Below are 7923 nucleotides of genomic sequence, written 5' to 3'. Positions count from 1 at the left end.
CTCAAGGCTGTAATCTGACTGATAGAACCATATAAACATAGCAGCAGCTCCTGAGATAGTCCTTTTCTATACTGAAGAAGAGGTGAACATGTGACAAAAAACAAGACTTCAGACTAGCTCCCCAACCAGGATTTCTCATCCAGTACTACAGAGTACTACAGAGCCTCACGAGTTAGCAGTTCTACCCAAAAGGTAGTCTGCCCTTCCCTCAGCTAAACTCCTAGAAAGCAAAGAACAATAATAAAAAGTGTATGTTCTTACTCTGGCTTGTCAAAGATAAAAATGAGATGACATCATAAAGTTCATGAAAAAATTTAATTAAAAGATAAACTTAGGGGCCGGTGCTGTGGCACAGTGGGTTAAAGCCCTGGCCTGCAGTGCCAGCATCCCATATGGGCACCAGTTCAAGTCCTGGCTGCTACTCTTCCGATCCAGCTCTCTGCTATGGCCTGGGAAAGCAGTAGAAGATGGCCCAAGTCCTTGGGCCCCTGCACCCACATGGAAGACCTAAAAGAAGCTCCTGACTTAGGTGTGTGTGTGTGTGTGTGTGTTTGAAGCTTTGGAAAACGTCCTTCCTTAGTCACCACTACTGTCTCCATTTCTGGTCTTCCCAGTTAAAGAGCTGGAAATGCATGTGGTGCAGGGGGTTAAGGCCCTGATGCAAAGCCAGCATCCCACATCAGAGCAGAGGTCTGAGTCCCAGTTGCACTGCTTCCTAGTCAGCTTCCTTCTAATACACGTAGGAAAGCAGCAGAAGATAGCACAAATGCTTGGGTCCCTGCCACCCACGTGAGAGACCCGCATGGAGTTTCAGGATTCTGGCTTCAGTCTTGCCCAGCTTGGCAATTGAAGCCATTTGAGGAATGGAAGATCTCTCTGTCTCTCTCTTTCTCTTTCTGCCACTTCGTCTTTTAAATAAATAAATAAATAAATATTTTTTTGGAAGAAACTGACACTCCCATGCACCACACTGAGCCATGGGAAACACTAATGATGACCATGGAGATGGCCTGGCTTGTACCCTCATGTGCAGGGTTGAATGGTCCTTGTAATTCCTACTACTGGACTTGGTGCTACTGAAGCCTCATTTTTGAAGCTGTGATTTTGTGTAATCTACTGACTTTATTTACCTGATTTATTCTTGCTCTTGGATTTTCCAGACTTACTCGATTTGCTGTTTATTAAAACCCAGAACAGATTTTTGCTGAGCAGAATATTAGAATTATTACAAGTGGTATTTCAACCAAAGAAATGCTGATATGAGGAAGGCACCATGATTTTTTTCTTTTAGTATATTAATTGAAACTATAGACAATGCTAATTATTTCTGATTGTACAGTATTTAAAAAAAAACTAGCTTGTGTGTGGCAGGAAAACATTTTCTTGGCTCAGGTATTTTTGTTTTCATGGTTGCCACTAATGGATCTCTGTTGTACAACCTGTAAAATTGAATTAAACATTGAACTGGGATATGCAGATAATGCATAATAACTAAGTTAGAGACTGGCTTATTTAAGGTATTTTATCAATAATGATAACTATGTCTTAAAAACTATAAAACACTGTATGGTTCCCAGAGTGAGAATTATTCTTTTTTACCAAACACTGCAGACCTCTTTATTCAGAATATCAGTGTTTACTAGAGTAAACACTGAGGCACAGAAACTGAAGATTCTAATCCTAATTCCACCAACAGTTCTCTGGATAGTAGGGAGTCAGCAAGTATCCTCATTCCTCTGAAATGGCAGCGTTGCTCAAAGGAATGGTTGCATCTGCAGAGAGGCAAGGCTTCCTATCCTACCAGTGTTCACTGCAAGAGAGTGTGAATCCCTGGGCTTCTAAGGTGCCTAGTCAGTGTCAGATCTGCAGCCCTCCTTATGGTTATTTCAACAACAAAAAAGTTCCCACACAGGTCTGAATTGCCTGAGGGCAGAAAGTCTTCCGTTGAAAAACCATGTAGATCATCTTGAAAGTCCCCTTCTGCATTGACATTAGATAATTGCCTGTGTGTGTTTCCTTTTTAGCATTACTTGGCACCCACATTGTAAGTCATTATCTTGAAGTCTACACTTGGAATAAAACAGGAAAAATTAACAAATCTAGTTTGGTTTGATTTCACACAATTAACCTCACATTTTGCACCAATTACAAAGGCTTATTTACGGTTACAGCATTCCTCACATCCCTCAGCTACATGACAGCTTCATATTTCTCCTGACAAGTCATTTCTCTAGCAACATCTTTCGCTTGAAACCCAAAGGCAATATCTTCTCTGACATGTAAACCCAATTCCCAAATATCGAGTAATTAGTTTCAGTGCTACCTCTCTTTGCTAAGGTGCTTTCCAGAGGAGATAGAATTCTCTGGCCAAACTACAGAGGCCTTTGGGATTGTGGATTGCATGGACGTGTTAAAGGCATATATTATTATATCACTGAATTCTCACAATCCTGCAAAGAACATAATATATATATATATATATATACACATATATATATTTAAAGGTGGATAGGTGGATATGTATAGATGTATTAATTTGCCAAAGGATATACATTTAATGAGACTAGATTTATCAGTAATTATCAGAATCTAGAAGCTGAGGCAAAGCTGAGTTTGGACAGATTGACAAAACTGGGAGGCTATGCTTAGGGTGTGTGTGTGTGTGTGTGTGTGTGTGTGTTCTTGTTTAGGGGACTGTTGTGCTAGTCTCGTTAGTTTCCAAGGCAAAGAAATGATTTTCACAAATAACCCAATATTCCAGAAAGTTGATTTCAGTACATTTGCCACAAGTCAACTTGTTTTTCAGAATTTATGACCTGGAGAAATTGTTATCAAATTTTAATGTAGTAAACTTATGGTCCATTCCCGCTTTCAGCTGTCTGTGTGCTGCATATATTCCCGGAAGGTTAGGTTCCTGTGTGGTCCATATACTCCCTGAAGGTCAGATTTTGGACATTACCACAGCAGCTATTCCACATAGACGATTCCAAAAATCAAGCAAACAGAGAAATAAACAAGTAAATCTTATATTTTGTTGCACTGACCTCTCAGTTCATTTACTTCTCATCACCTCCCACAAATCCTTGATAGATAAAACTGAGCTTCTAACCAAAAGATCTGTCCTTTCCAGCTTAACCTGCAGTTGAATTACAATTGGGGTGAATTACAATTATGAAAATTTTAATTTCTAAAAGCTGAAAAACTCTCAATGATTGAATTTATCAGAAATCTCCAAATTGCCTAGACGTTAATCTTGGGCTTGGACATATGGTTAACTGGGATGTCTTTGTTTTAGCACTATTGTTGAACTGAGCATGTTTCTTGACACACTTTTCCTCAAACAGAGCCTCATGTGACTTGCTTTTCAAAATCACAATCGTCCCTCAAACTCAGAACACTCATTTTCCATTGAGTAACTTTGTAGTAGTAGAAGTGTAAATATTCACACAAGTAACATTTTATTCACTCCACTAACCCCAGTGATTTCCCTACGCATCATCTCAGTTAATTGACTATTTATTAATCAGATTGATTAACCAAAGAGGTAGCCCTGTGGGTCCTGAAACTCTTTTTTAGAGGGTCTTTTCATTCAAAATTATAGTAATAATAATAAGGTATCATTAGTATTTTTTTAAAACTCTCATCCTCTTAAGAGGGTGCAGTGGAGGCTTCCAGAAACTATTCTAACACAACACATTGAAAGCAGGAGCAGGTAATCAGAATCCAGTTGTCTCCTTTTAAGGCACACATTGATTCAAACAATGCCACTACTCATTAATTTTATTTTCATTTAGAGGGCATAGTCATTTTCATTCCATATAATCCTGCCTTTGTATTTTCTTACCTCAACCCTGTATAGACCTTTACTCTCTGATGCCTCACTGTTAGAAGGTAGTGTGGTATTTTCTTCGCTCTCTCTCCCTCTCTCTCAAGCATAACTGTATTCTCCACTTGTGAATTCCCTGACCACTGGGCTCTGTGAGTCACAATCTCACTGCCAGCACTTGATTTGTAACCATTCCTTATATCACCTGGAGAAACTGAGGCAAGATTCAAAGAAACCACTATTGAATGGTTCATGGGAGAAAGAGATGTGGTGCTCCATAAAGTTCTTTTGTTTTTCTCTTTTGCACCAGGGTCTTTATCGGTTCATACCAACCATGGGCTCACAGAGGGCTGATTTTATTTCTCTGTGGCGCAACAATAATGGCCAGCTCCCTCTTACTCTCGGAACCTGGAAAAGAACAATGCAGCATTCTGGAGGTTTCAGATGGCAGCCAGGAGCTTGCCAGCAGGCTTGACACCTGAGTCCCCCAGTGAAGGACACAGTTAACTCCTCCCTTGGAGGTGGCAAGCTAGACGGTGCCTGGAGACATATGGTGATTTCTTCCCTGCCAAAGAAACCAAGCCCCTCTGCCAGGGACTTAGCCAACCAGTGCTGGCTCTCAGGCCTGCCTTCCCAGGGGATGATAAGTGAGCGTCCCCCGGCATTGTTGTCTGTTCCAGCAGTGCTCTGGGCTCCAGGGTATCACGGTGTCAGGCACACAGAAAAGGAGAGAATGTGATCGATCGATAGGAGCGACATGATAAAGACGACAGCATCCTTCTCTGATCTCTTTGCTGATAGGAAATGCAACCCCATCGGCGCCCAGGTTCTCCCCAGCTAGGCGGTCCCATGGTCCAGCTCAGGAGAGGGAGCACGCAGGCAAAGAGCCTGGCACTGAGGTTCAGCAACTTCAAGTTTCATTCTCTGTGCCATGGGGAGAAGTTCATGCCAGCTGGGGTCAGTTTTCCCCAGAGTTCCTGAGGACACTTGGGATCCCTTCTTTTAAGTTTTCTTATTTGTCTAATCAAGAAAGAAGTAAGAATGTGCGCTTTTAAAAACACAAACAAGTAGAGAAAGTCAGTTGTAAACTGACCGTAGTGTCCTGAATTCCAGAATTCAACTTTTATTCTTTTACGCCAGGTAACTACAAATAATTTTTTGTATCCAGAAGTGTGTGCTGTCTGATGTATACATATGCATATATATTTTGGTTCTGACTGTTTGGTTTGGAATGCTGGCTACCCTCTTTTAGTTGGGACGAGGACAATTTGACTTTCTGAGTCACAGCGGACCTTTGATTCACCTGTCTTTCAGGGTTAATGGACCCCTTGTTTTAAATAGCACCTGGTACATAGCAATTAAATAAGTGCTGGGTATTGTTACTTTTATTGTTGATATTATTTATGTGTAACTCCATTTTAAAACTTACACAATCGGCCGGTGCCGCAGCTCAACAGGCTAATCCTCCACCTTGTGGCGCCGGCACACCAGGTTCTAGTACCGGTCGGGGCGCCGGATTCTGTCCCGGTTGCCCCTCTTCCGGGCCAGCTCTCTGCTGTGGCCCGGGAGTGCAGTGGAGGATGGTCCAAGTACTTGGGCCCTGCACCCCATGGGAGACCAGGAGAAGCACCTGGCTCCTGCCATCGGATCAGCGTGGTGCGCTGGCCGCAGCGCGCTGGCCGTGGCGGCCATTGGAGGGTGAACCAACAGCAAAGGAAGACCTTTCTCTCTGTCTCTCTCTCTCACTGTCCACTCTGTCTGTCAAAAACAAACAAACAAACAAACAAACAAAAAAAACCACAATCATGTTAAACATGCCATTTTTAACTTTACCTTTTACATCAAATAAAATAGCTACAAGATGTTTCCATGTAAATAAAAATTTATCTCATTATTTTTTAATAGTGACATAGCATGCATCTACATGTTTTAAATTCAGCTAGATTCCTGTTGACTGGCATTTGTGTGTTTCTGTATTTTTTTCTATTATAGACAATGTTTGGGAAATTTTGTTAATGGTTTTCATTGTCAAATTTCTGGCAGTGAAACCTCATATCAAGGCATATTTTTATTACTTATTTTCATTTTCAACATTTGAAATTTTAATGAATTTGGAATTTATTTTTAATATGCTGTGAGGTAGAGGTCCTGCCTTGTTTTCTTATCTATTAATGATTGTATTTTTCAGTTTTTTGTTACAAAAATGAATTAGCTGAGAAGCTACCTATGAATGAAAGAGAGGTTTGCTTAGCTCACAGTTTTGGAGGCTGAAAGTTCAAATAGCTTCATGCAGGCTCTGGCAAAATTCCAAGGCAGAGGCAGCGTGCATGTGGAGGATCTAATGGCGATTCAGGAAGCAGGCCCCACATGCAGGCTTTCTAACAACCCTCTCATGGAGCTAGCTCCTCTGAGCATGTGTCCATGATGAAGGACCCTTAACTAGTACCACCTCCCAAAACTGTAATTGGATTCAGTTTTCAAATTCTTAGGACCACTCACTTATGACTTCGGGATTTGAAGTTCTGCATGAATTTGGGGGCCAAATCATATTCAAACCATAGCAGTGCCAATCATACAAATATTAAATATAGCATCTTTTGCTCATGGAATTGAAAGTATGCTTGTTCTGTATTACATTATAGGTCTGTTTCTAAAGTTTTTAATCCATGTTAATGCTCTATATAATTATTCTGGAACATCATTTTCATTAAATTTATCAACTGTAAATTCATCAAATGGTAAATTTAACATATTTTTAGAAATTTTATAGAAATGTATGTTAGGGAAATGTTGACTCCTTCCACACTCTTTCAGTTCTAGATATCATTTATTTTTAACTATTTTTGCAACTCAGTAGTTGGAAATAGTATCTTTGTTTTTTCAATTGCAAATTTTAATTCAACAGTACAGGTGAAAAAATATTCACATATTTATTAACCAGTTGCATTTTGGTTTCTAATAGGCTGATAGTATTTTTCATATTTTACTGTTAAATTAGCCTCTATTCAATAGTTTCTGTTTTAATATATTTTAAGTTTACTTTTTACATTTGCTCTATATATTTTTCTTATTGTTTAATGTTTATGATAGAATTATGATTTTAGATGTCTGCTTATAGATTTTTTGCACTTCAATAATTGTATATACATACATTATTTCACTCACATTTCATATATGTAGCATATTTTATTTTTTCAATACTAATTTAGATTATTAGAAATACCAAATACTAAAATTCACATGTTTAAGTGATCTATAGTTATCAAATGTATCGATTATCATAGCTTTCTAATATGTTTAATGTCTGATTTCGCTGATGCTACCTTATTCCTCTTTTTTTTTCTAAATGTTTGAATAGTAAATTTTTCCAGAAGAAGTTTGGTATAATTTTCTTCATTTTTCTCACGGGTAAAAAAGAAATATATTAAAGTGTGAATAATTTAAATAAATCAAATTGTCTGTATTGGATATGAGGATTATTAAAATGAGTGATTCCTCTCTTCTCTGAAGGGAGAAGAGAACTTCCACTTTGCTTATGGCAGTATCCAAATACCAATGGAGTCTATGGTCATAAAAGGCTTCCATAGCAAGAGCCTCGGATGATCACTGACGTCATAAAAAAAGGAACAACAGTAGTCACTGTGCACTTGCTCCCCATGTAGGACCTCTGTCCCTATTGAATTGTAATATGAGAATCAACTGCAAATTCTCTCCCCACACTGTACTCTATATGTTGTGTGTGGGTGTGGGTGCAAACTGTTGAAGTTTATGATTAGTGTAGAGTTGGTCCTCTGTATATACAGTCATACTAAAAATCAACCATAATGAAGAAGGAGATGGGAGAGGGATGGGAGTTGGGATGGGAGCTGTAGTTGTATCTATGTAAAAATGCAGTCATTAAATAAAAATTTTTAAAAATTATTGATTCCTATAACGTACTGTCACAGCATGTGTCTTCTTTGCTGTATTCACTGAAAGAAACAGCCAGAGACCTACAAGGACCAAGGGACTTTATGGGATTCAGCTTTGATTTTCTGTCTCAAGCCATCTCCTGCTAGTTTTTTTTTTTTAATGTATTTTTTAAGATTTATTTATTT

The sequence above is a fragment of the Oryctolagus cuniculus genome, chromosome 16 (genome assembly GCF_051225735.1).
Source record: "Oryctolagus cuniculus isolate XC-2025 breed Fujian yellow rabbit chromosome 16, ASM5122573v1, whole genome shotgun sequence".
NCBI lineage: Eukaryota > Metazoa > Chordata > Mammalia > Lagomorpha > Leporidae > Oryctolagus > Oryctolagus cuniculus.
This window is presented reverse-complemented; position numbering follows the sequence as displayed.